This window comes from Gymnogyps californianus, chromosome 4, assembly GCF_018139145.2.
Source record: "Gymnogyps californianus isolate 813 chromosome 4, ASM1813914v2, whole genome shotgun sequence".
Classification (NCBI taxonomy): domain Eukaryota; kingdom Metazoa; phylum Chordata; class Aves; order Accipitriformes; family Cathartidae; genus Gymnogyps; species Gymnogyps californianus.
Genome location: NC_059474.1, coordinates 24,316,683 through 24,328,975, shown reverse-complemented (window position 1 = coordinate 24,328,975; position 12,293 = coordinate 24,316,683). Strand labels below are relative to the sequence as shown.

At 34.9% G+C, this 12,293-nt stretch overlaps 1 long non-coding RNA gene across 1 annotated transcript in view; it reads left to right on the top strand.

Annotated features, from left to right (window-relative positions):
* The window catches only part of LOC127016036 (uncharacterized), an 80,907-nt gene extending 68,873 nt beyond the window's left edge, over positions 1–12,034 (top strand). Inside the window, exons 3-4 of the long non-coding RNA XR_007766423.1 lie at positions 10,420–10,455; positions 10,841–12,034. This is a non-coding gene — a long non-coding RNA (uncharacterized LOC127016036). The remainder of the gene's footprint in view (positions 1–10,419; positions 10,456–10,840) is intronic.
* The last annotated feature ends 259 nt before the right edge of the window (positions 12,035–12,293 follow it).

Here is a 12,293-nt window from a genome sequence, read left to right as displayed (position 1 = left end):
ATATATTCTTCCACCTGTTTTAAATTGATCTCCTGGTTGTCTCAATGGGTGTTCCCTAATTCTAGGGTCAGAGAATTAGGTGACTAACAGTTCTATGTTCACCTTACCCACTCCATTAATGAATTTGAAACCATGATCTTGCTGCATTCTTCTTCTTCTCTGCAAACTGAAGGGTACACGGTTGTTTTTATTTCTCCATTTAAGGGGGTGAGATGCCCTTCATCACGTCAATTGCTCTCTTTGTGCTTATTCTATCTCCAGGATAACTTTTTAGAGATACAGAGAGCAGTATTACATGTACCACAACAAAAACAAAAAAATAAATCTTTCCAGAGAAAGGTACTAATGTTTCTCCCTCTCTCGGGGGTGGGGGGGGGAGGGGGAGAAAGGAAGAAAGAAGAAAGAACAAATGATATTTAATAGTCAGTGTACTTAATGCTGAAATTTGACAGCACTGAATGGGATTTGAGGAAGAGAACATAATAGAACAGAAATCAAGTTTTTAATTTGCCATAAAACCTGTACAAAGTATGATTATGTAGTTATTTCAATTGCACATAAGAATTCTTTTCCATGGGTAGGCAATATTTGACTACTTGCACAAGAAGCAAAGCTGCGGACTTTGTGGTTGATCTGAATACTTTCTCCTTCTGTGTCTGTGATAACTGCCAGTTATTTTGCCACAGAAAATTTTTGGATCAGACACTATCACACAGTGACAGAAAGTGTATCTTGCACTCCACTGCAGAGTAATAGTTCAGCAAGAGTGTAAATTGCCAGGATATCAAGAAAGGTTTTTAGAGTTAAGAAAGACTATTCTCCTCAGAGACACAGACGAGTGTTTCTGAGGCTCCAATATCTTCAACTGATAAAAGTCAGAAAAGGCTCATGCACTACTCAAAGTAATAGTTGCTATTATGGAACTGTCATTAGAAAGTCATTGACATTCTAGCCCCCCTGCAAAAAAAGTGTGTCTGATAATTTTAATTAGATGGTAAATAATTTCTAGCATGAATAAAATATGGTGTGTTCACATAACCACATGTGATTCTATTTGTGCAGTCAGTGTGAGTCTGAAGAAGCAAATTATTTCACTCATAATTATGTGTGTTTTAATTTTGTCAAAAAAGAGAAAAAAAACCCCAACAAAAACTACAAAAAAACCTTTTCCAAAGTCTTTGACTTTCTGTGATCCAAGACTGGGAGAAGGAAGAAAAAAAGAGGTTTCTGAGATATTTCAGAAGGCTTTGCTTTTGTTTTTTTCTTGTAAGTATGACATTTTTAGAGTCTTTTGAAAAGTATACTTCCTGTATGCGACATCTTCTCTGGACTTCATTATTCATCAGAAAAAGGATTAAGGATTGGTCAGCTCTTTCTTCATGACTGAAATTTTCAGCAAGACTCCTGCATGATTGCAGTTCTCTCACAATATATCAATATGCAGTGTGTTCCTTGCAACATACCTTTAGCCTGTATGTTAACAGGTGAGTGCTGAGACTCTTGTTAGGTGAAGATGATGTTTGGTCTTGTTATGTAGCAGGGACCATTGTGTCCAGTTTGCTGAATGAATTTTAGCTATTATACTTTAGAGGTACAGGTATGGATGTTTTGTCTTAGGTAATCTATCGTCTATTGTGCTTAGACATTTTTTGTTGGCTTTTACATAAACTTCATATGCTTCCTGACACATATTTTGCTCAGTGTGAAATGGAATCTTGACATTCACTGTTTTAATATTCTTCTTTTCATCTTCATCAGTATTAATAGGATAGGTTGTGATTTTCTCCTGTACTGAAGAAAAGATGAGATAGGGCCCTTTCTTCCTTTTTTTTGCCCTAGTTCTTGCAGAGGAGCCAATTCTGAATCAGCACAGGAGGCTGATAGGCAAGGTCTGAATTGCTGGTCCACCTCACAAAAGGCTAAGGTAAACCACTTTCAAGGCTATGCAAATATTTGCGATTTGCAGTTCCACTCTTGAAGTGGTCGGTTAGTGCTTGGTATAAAGGGTATTCACTTCCAAAGTGAAGTGAAGTAGGCAGGGGAAACAAAAAACTGCTCCTGAGATATGATATCCTTCATGTAAAGATGTTCAAAACAATAAAAAAGGATTTTTTTTTACTTGGTAATTTGTAACACAGTAAAAGATGGGTACACCAGAGATGGAATGCACCCGATTGTTCAGTCAGTGGATTCTTGGTACAAAATATCTCTGGATATAAGTACTGTTAAAAGACCGACAGGGCTCACACTTATATTTCATGTGCATTGACAACCTAGTGGCACAGTTACTACTATTATAATTTATTACAGATCTGGAGAAACATCATATCTTTGCAGCCAAGATAAGGAAAAAGAAGGTCTGAATGTCTCTGTGTTCCTGCTCCCTTTTTTTTTTCCTTTTCATTTTCCTTTAAATATACATTTTTCACAATTTTAACTTCTATTTGGTGACCTATAACCTCATCTGTTTTCAAGGGCACTTCAATTTAAGAGCAGCAGTAGCAGCAACAGGAATAGCAGAAGTAGCAGCAGCACGGATTCTGCCTGTGTAGCTATGAGAAGTATTTCAGTAATGAAAGGGATAATTGTGGCTCCCTGCCTCTGCTGTAATTGAAAATCTAGTATAGTGCCTTTTCCATTTAACTTTATTGCTTGAGTTCAAATCATTGTACAGGAGGGAAAGCAACACTAGAATAATGTCTCTAATGGTGCTTTCCTGTCCATTCACCAGTTTGAAACCTAGCATTAAAGCTAAAAAGAAGAGCAATTAGATATATTCAATTATTGAGGAGGGAAAGAACTATAATTATAAATTTCAGTAATGAAAAAGTACTGCTTACCAAATACTTACTTACTAGTTCTGTCTACTGAGTTATCTTTGATGAGCTGGAAAACAAGTAACATGTTAACACAATGGTCTGGGTAATTTATGCTGAATTACATGGAAAACCTTTTCACTATAGTAATTGCAGTAACATGTAAACAAAATGGCTAAAGCTGTTCCATCCACTGACAAAGCACAACCTTAAATCTGCGAAGTGTTGAAGTATTTTCGCTTCCTACAGTCTTAACTGCCAATGAAGGTATGTAGTATGTTGCACAGCACTCTTCTTTGATAATAACTATTCTTATACAACATGGCTTTCAAAGATTCTTAACTTTCTTCTGGTCACCTGATAACTGAGTTTCTACAACAGCATACATATGAACAGAAACACAATGGGTTTAACCATTCTAAATGCATCTGAAATATATGCTCTTTATTTACAGTCACTTGTATTACTGTCAAAAAAGAGCAATTCTGAAAATAGGTACTAATTATGCATTTGAATAGTATGTTTACTTTCTTATAAGAAACTGTAGACCCACAACACTCAGTCTTCCACCCCCTCTGATGTGGCATCAGTTGGCTTCTGTTTTCAGAGTAAAACCCATGTGGGTATGGTGATATGCAGTGATGGATCCATAAAGTCCAGTTTTGTCCTTATGAGTACTTACTTTGGTGTATTTCAGGTAAAATTAATGGAGCTACTATGGACTTACCTCCTTTAAAATTAGAGGGAAATATTGGCTTTGTATTTAATGCATGGGAATGGAGACAGGTACTTGATATTTTGCAGCAGCAGGCAAAATAAGAAATGCAGAGAAAGAATCTTCAAGGGCATGAAATAAAAAGGAGCTATCAACAATCATACTCATCCTCTTCTGCCTTAATGATAATTGGCAAAGCCCTGTTTATTTTTTGTGTTTGTATTTTTTATTAGCTGCTCGGTAAAGGAAACAATATTTTTAATAGGTGGATATTTCTAGTATGTGTAAGGAGATGGAGAATTTCATTTAGACTTTCCATTCTAAATCAGTTAAAGGTTTTTTGAGGCGTCCATACATGTCTAATTCCCGTCCTGTGAAGAGTCAGTCATCCTATGCTAGTGTTAAAAAATGTCATGGAAACACAGATGTGAAGACAAAAGAGCAGAACAAATTAAGGTCTCAGTGTGACATGTGATGGAGAAGAACTCTGACTAAGCTAAAATTGTGGGGATTTCATTATTATGTAGTCATTAGCTTAGTCAAAGCTAGAGGTGTAGATTTGTTTTGGGTATAAACAGAAAAGGGAAATGGGCAGTATTAACAAATAACTGTGACTTCAAACTGATCTGGATAATGTGAGTCCTTGCACAAAACAGTTACTTGTACTGGTTCTTCAGAACACCTCTAAAATGAACACGCATCCCATGTGCTGCAGTACTGTTGTTCTCCTGAATGGTTATCAGATTTAAAAATAAAAACAACAATTGGACTATGCATTAAAATAAAGTGACAGAAATAAGGAAAAAGTGAGGAAATGAGATATTTGAACATAAACAGAGTTTAAAAAAAACACTAAAAAGGAGATGTCCTTCCAGATGTAGCTGCTGGACAGATGAAAAGTCAACTATGATAAAAAAATACAAAGAAACACAAGTAACACTATGGCAAAAGTTATACACTCTTATTTTTTCTAAACTTGTGGTGGAAAAGACAAATATTTCCTCTTTGGATTATTGATACACTACTGATACCTATTTCAAAAGCACTTGTATTTAATAGACTTCTAAAAAGGACATGAAAAAAAAAATAACCATTTTATTCCAAAATTTACAATTGAATAAATAGTCCTAAAGATCTGTGATAAGTATTTCAGAGATTATCAACTGATTTAAATTACTGGATAAATCAAAGAATATTAAGTCAACATAATGTATTTACCAGAATTTCAGTAATCCGATGAGTCTCAGTGTTTTGTTATGTTTAACATTTTAGTTATCTACTACTTATCCTGTAACAAAATGTTTCATATTCCTACAAGCTGTTTTGCCTCTGTTCACAGCTTTCTGCAAATGGTTCCAGTTAAATAATCCAGTTCTACTTGGATTATACTTTGGTGTGGGTCAGTTGCTGAAAGCATTCATGGGTCACTACTTAACATCAAAGGCAATGGCACCTGTCTCAGAGCAACTACTTCCTAACATTACTCAGCAGAGCACACAGAACTTCAAATTATTGGACGAATATGCACAGTTGACCCCTAATCAAGACTTTTTGCTAATGGTGGTAAAAGAGTCTGTGATGGTGAAAAAATTTATGGTTGTAGTTGCATTTTATATATAGTTATTTGGCTCTATTAAGATAAGCTGGTAAAGAATGGCATCAAAACTCTAACCTTTATTTCTGTCCTAGAGAACTAGTGCTCTGTTGCCACAGAACATAAAAATGGGGTGAGACATTTGACACATCTTGTAATTTCTACCTTAAACATCCTAGAAACCTAGTTAATTGAAATTCACAAGCAATTTTACTACTGAAAGATCTTCTTATAATTTTTTCAAGTTCCTTCTGGGCAGGCCATAGAAAATAATTTCCATTGCCATCAGAAGGTAACGTCCTGCCTCTATTGTGCTGCACAGTAGGTAATATTTTCTGCAGTATCCTTAAAGACAGATATGAGAGACAAAGTCTGAAGTTTACTAGCTTTATTTGTTGTTTTAGCTCCAGTGCAATAAATAAAAGTGAGAAATATTTCTGTTTTCTGCCCACTGTATTTTGTTCAGGTAAGATCTAGAGACTCTAAGTGGTTTGTCCAATTGGATGACTAACTGGAAACTATAAAATTGAAAATTGCTTAAGATTTTCTTGAAAAAAATTTCCATTTCCCTGGATATTCCCAGTTTCCATTAAATCTGAAAAAAATAGTAATTGTTGACTGTATAATTAAAAATGGGGACCTGAAATATGGTTGTATACCAGGTGAATGAAAATATTCTCCGTTCTAAAAAGCAAGCAGAGATGACCAAATAGTAGAAACATTTCCTGAGCGTTCATTAGAATTTGAACTGTTGGGAAGCTTTAGCTTTCCTTCCACAGTGGAATGCTAAATCTCTATTGATATGGGAAACAATTTGAAATTCAAATCATTAATGGAATTACAGAATTATTGTTATTAAATAAGAAAGGAATTTCATATGTACTGAACACAGCATTTGCATATCAAATTAGCTGAGGAGTTTGATGTTAAGCTAGCTGTAAGGTACATGAGGATTCCCCACCCCACCCCCAACACGCAAAACAGAAACTATTTTGCCACCCTCATAAGTGTCATAGGTATTTTTAACTGCAAAGAATGTATATTCCAGATTCTTGATAATATTCTGTGAATGTTGTGGGAAAAGTATATTAAAAAAAAAAAAAAAAGTGATGAAATCGTACTCAATACAGACCGAAATTTGAAGAAAATATACTTAATATCAAGGAGGACAAAGCACTGCTTTCTAGGACAAACTAGAGAGAGTGGAACTGTATTTGGGATTATGATTGTGTGCACACTCTGCGCATGGGAACAAGGCAGGATTGGGCATATCCACGCACTATACAAAGGCTGGGTTTATTCCAAGATGCGAGCTGAATTGCAGATTGGTTACTGTTTTAAATGAGTGATCTTCTCTTTCCTATTCTATCACTTCAACTTCTGGACATGCAGTTTCAGTCTTGGTGACTGAAACACAGTTAAAAAGCAGTTAGTTAGTAGCACAGTTAAAAAGGCACATAATAATAGGTATACTTCCTTTATTCTGCAAGGTATAGAGGTCAAAAACGTTGTTTATGCTGGATGGGTGCTTCCAAAGTTACCCTTTTCCTAATGGAACAGTTTTTACAGCTGAGATTGGTTCAGCTTCATGACATTCAGAACTGCATCAGTACATGTCATATTCTTCACAGCAGGATATTTTATGATTGTGTACTGTAAATTACTCTGCAAACACGTAAGTATAAACAACTGTAAAATTTTATGAATGAGGAATCAAAAATTAAAGAATATTGTGACCATAAAAAACAACAATATTGTATCTAGGGGAAAAAACTGTAAAAAAAATTAACTGAGAATTATAGCTTTGTGCATGATTTTATTTGTTCAAAAGAAAATCATTCTTATAAATAAAAATTAGTATTATTTCATCAGGCAGCTCACATATACCATAAATCATGAATAAAATTAAAATTTTATTTTCACAGAAGTACATTGGCAGGGGCTTTTGTCTCTCCTGATATATTCAAGATGAACCTTAGGGATACTCTGCCTTCTTTCAGTTTGTAAGGATTATGTCTTCAGCTATGTGAGATGATGCAGCAGGTGCTGGAATTATTGTACAGTGTTTGTTGGTAAGGAATAGTAGTCGCAGGGATGGGTAATTCTGCCAGGTATTCTCTGAGGTGATTAATTGTTACTCCTTATTTCAGTAAGTGACTAATTTATGTTGTCAGAGATTCACTGCCTGCTGTTTGGCATGTGACAAAGTGATTCCAAACTGTACTCTCTGAGTTACTTGAACTGTGGCAAGGCTGGAGTAATTACAGTGTTGTGTAAGTGGAATTTCAATGGAAGCTGTAAAGATAAACCCAGAGAGGTGCAGAAGGCTCTTTTTTTTGTCTGTGTATATGATGCTACTGCCATACCTGAGTGTATCTGCAAAGAAATCCTGATAAATTGAATATAGAGGTTTAACTTACTTTATTTTGTTTAAATTCAATAATTACTTTGGAAAATAGAATCATACATATCTTATCAACTTTTTTAAAGTACAGACTATCAGGAACAGTTGTCTGTTAATTCAGACAATTGTGTGGTAAAAATTGGAAGGAAAACCTAAGACCAACAGGTTTGCTACTCACACCTTTTGAAGTGGAGACTGGAACAGAATGTTAGTGTCAGATATGAAGAGGGATATTTCCTAGTGCCGTCCATATGTTCAGCATTTCCCATTATGCTAATAAACAAATATTGAAAGAGCTTCCACACACTAAATACTAAACATCAGCTTCTGTGCTTTAATTACATTAATAAAGTCTTTCAGCCAATACACAGTAGATCAACTTGATCAGATACCCACTTTGGTGTTGTACAACCTTGGCTTGTTCTTTGAATCAGTACGTGAGAAACATATATAGTATGACATCATTTTCTGTCTATCTCAGTTCATTCAAGTCACATTTCTAAGTGTTTTTTTCTGTAGCCGTAAGGGACAGACTTTTTTATTTAATGGGTGGAAGGAGGAAAAAACATGCATGGGAGAATGCACATCATCTAAACATTTTATTCACACTTTCACCTACAGCAGATAGCACTGTAAAGAGAACAAAACAGAAATTCAAATCTTGAGCTAAATACTATGAGATTTGGGACAGAATCACCAGACCCAGAAACACTGTGTTTTTCTATGGAAATTCCTTTTGGGGAAAAAAAAAAATCTTTTGGAAATGTGGTATTTTCGTAGCTCTTGTAAGACAAACAGGAAACAGATGCATCCAAAAAGTGAACTGACCTTCGATATGTGCCCTTTGAAGTTATTGTGATGAACAAGTAATAGAGTCCCTCACAGAGAACATAGTTTTGACCAGTAGAAGCATATATAAGAGATTTTCCCTCAAACTTAAATTCTACAATTGAACACCTATGAATATTGTCCAGAATCATCTATGAACATATCCAGTTTCTCTATTCCAAAGTGAAATAGATAATCTTCACACAAGCAAGTTTGAAACTAATCCTAAGTAATGTCTCTGACAATGAACTTTCAGTTTTAATGCCTCAAAGGACTTCTTTATTAAACTTTGTAATAGATCAACCAACTTTATATAAGGATCAGATTAGGGATTTGCATACTGGTAAAAGGTTAAGCAAATCTCTAAGTTGTTAGTATTTTTAATTTACATCTTTAATGAGCTGTAGCATCACCAGAATTGCTGGTTTGGCTTCCCTCTATTTGGCTACATAGGACTTGAGTTTACTTTTGATGTACTTGCAGTCATCTCATATGTGAAGAAAATACTGAAGCGTATGAATTTAGGGGGCAAAAATCGTACAAATTTCCTGCTTACCACCAACATATTTGCACACAGATAGGACATTTCCATGGACCAATCTAATGCAAGCAGATTATCACTAATCAGAACATTAGAATTTCTGTTAATTACAATGTTGTAAATTTGAGGGACTTCATGCTGACATACTAAAATTCTAGACTAACAGGATAATGTTAATTTTTGCAACCAGGAAGTGCTGAAAGTATTTTGTATTACTTTTTATAACCCAAACACTGGTTTGTAACTCACTGTTAATAATGATTATGTACAAAAGGGCTATTTTTGTTTACTTTCACTGTATGAATATAAGTAGAATCTTCTTTGAATACAAGGCTGGTGTTTTCCAATGAAAATCCTGGTGAAGATCAATGCAAATACTTAATGGAAAAATGCCTTTTAACATGATTCTTCTAAAATCACTACAGATCAGAGAGGATAATGTGTTTATGAAGATGTGACTATTAGCAGATGTAGAGCTTTGATGAAGAATAGCAAACCAGAATAACAAACTGATGTGAAGAACTGATTCAGCCTTACCAGGACATTTTTACTTCCTTAATTTGAATTTAGAACTTGTTTTTCCTACAGACTAATTTTTCATTTACTGAATTTGCTTTATGGTTTTTTATGGCCCTTTCAGGAAACTAAAAAAAAAAAAAGAAAAGAAGTAGTAATGTTAGATAGAAATTAATATCATGAAAGACTGGAGGAAGGCAGAGAGAAAACTAAAGGAGAATACCAAAACATCTTGTAAAGATGTATGGTAGTGTCCAAGTGCTGATAAATTGGTGTCCACATGATTACCAGCACCCTCACAGTCTTCAGAGTTGTGTAAAGGGAACAGAATCTGGTTGACATTCAGTTGTTAAAGTGACTGTAACCCACCAATGCTATGAAGCCATGACAAGGACAGATGTAGTCCTATAGTGTACCTAACTCCAGTAGAGATAGGGGAATATCGATATGAGTACAAACATTTTAGATCCTAACAAGAAACAACATATTTTTTGAAAGGATTCTATAATTTATTCATTAATGGGGATAGGCTTTGATGCCCTGTAAGGTATTTTTTTGGCCTTTTTCCTATGTTTACTGTTTCTAGCCTGTTTCCTAGTGCACAATAATGCATTGCAATAGCTGTAGCTGCACTGTATGTCTGAGTCAGGGCCCAAAGGAGGCATTTCAGCTGCTACCCTATTCACATGCAGCATGTTATCTGACCTAATGCCGTTCTTGAAGAACTTACCCCTGACATCAGTATTTCTGTTCCACAAATAAAATATGGGCCACTCGGATTTAGTGAGGCAGTGATAAACATTGAAATTAAAAACTTTGCGGCTCTGGCCTTTAGTCTTTTTATTCAAATGTGTCTTCACAATTGAAGGAGGTATCACCAAAAAAAAAAAAAAAAGTTTAGTAACAGTTTAAATCTTTAATAATGGATTTTATCTTGGGCACGTGCCTGGGAGCTTTTATCTAAGAACCTCAAAATATTTCACAAATTTTAATTTTATTTCATAGGATCCCCTTGGGAGTGATCACTGGTTTTCTGAGAAAGTAAGTATTATGAAGATAAAAACTCACATAACATTCACGTTTAATACTTATATATAGTTGTCTTGGTTCTGAATTATTTAGAGAAATTTTCTAACCAATTGTTGTTACCTTTTAGACTTTTAATATTAATATTCTGTATGAATCCCTGGAGGAAAAAATCATATATAGAGAAAAATAAATTAAAGCTTTCACAAATCATTCCACAGAGGTTGATTATTCAGATTTTTTTTCCAAAATACTGGACAGCTGTCTGGTTATTTCCATTTTTTAGCCTGGTTTAAATAAAATCATAATAACTAGATGTATATGAATTGAGGTTGTTGATTATTAGTACAGAATAATATTTCATGGCTTCGATTAAATACAATTTTTCTGACTTTTATAGGAATCCTGAAATCATTTTGTCGTCCCTACTTTATCTTCAAGCACCTTCTCTGCTATTTGATGAATAATAATGTTTTTTCCTTTGATATAATGAATAGTGAAATATTTGCAGTTTTTTATTTTTGGGACTGATTATTGTACATTATTTTACATTTCCGGGTATTTTTGTCCTTGGTATTCAACCTGTCAGTATGGAACAGTATAATTGTGTGAGATTTGCTCGCTTTTCATATTTTTACTGAGCTATAGTGGCTCCTTTATGTACCTAAGTGTGTCAGCGTCTTAATTTTTAAGCAATTCAATGTTACGCTCCATCCTTTCATATATCCCTAAACTAAGTAGATTCCACAGCAAAGGCTGAACTCACTTCATCCTTAGGAAGACAGTTGAATCTACAGTCACTGGAGAAAGCGGTGCAGTCCATGGACTGATTCACCCCTGTAGGATGAAAGAAATTATTCTCTGGAGAGGTCTGTTTTGTTATCTACAAGGGTATCTAGACAAGTAACATACACTGGGCCACTACTTTTCTTTTTCTTGGATATATTTCAAGATAATCTTAGATGCCTTCCCTTTAAGTCAGTTTATGCATAAATTTTCTCGATAAGGCACTGGATGTTGAGCAGAAAAAAACACCCAGTAAAAGAAATTGTGGGAATCTTTTGTTCTGTTTATGTGGTGTCACTCCGCTGCACGGTCAAAGTTAAACAAACAGTGAAGTACTATTAAGAATCTAACAACTGCTTTCACTCTGACTGTGCTGAAACTTCAAAAATGAAAAAAAATAGCCTAAACTGAAGGCTATACTCCTCATTAACTGTGTTGCAACATAAAACAGAATAATGTCAACACTGTATTGGCTGTTTTCTGTGTGAGAGGAACATAGCAGAGTTTGATGCATATTCCCTGTTTGTTTAACACATTTCTCTCTCTTGGTACTACTTGTATGATATTAGACCTGGTGGTTATGTTCTGTTGCCTTCTGGGAGGGGGTAGGTATTTTGACCTTAGAACACGTTGAAATTACTAAGCTTTACCTTTGACATCCTCTGGGGACTCAAATGTTGCAGCACCATGAAATGAAGCTGCCAGGAATTCAGATTTATGAAACTTGTTGTAATGTGTAGAGCAGATAAGCTGATATTTTAGCATGTTACATTTATAAAACTGATCTCGGTGTCCTTGTTCTTAAAATAAAGGCAATAACTAAAAAAGAGCAGTATTTGCTTGTTTATTTGTTTATTCTGATATATCCTCCGTCAGTAAAAAAATCTGGGTATGCAAAATAGGTTTGCTAGAACTGAGATTCTTTTTCCCTGGTAATAGCAGCATACAACACTCTGAAAGAGAAAACTAAAGAACAATTTACTCCAGCAGAGACCTTCTAGTAGCTCACACCGAGAGAAAGAGAGAAGGGCCTTGTAACATACGGTGGCAGCTGACAAAGGGGCAGT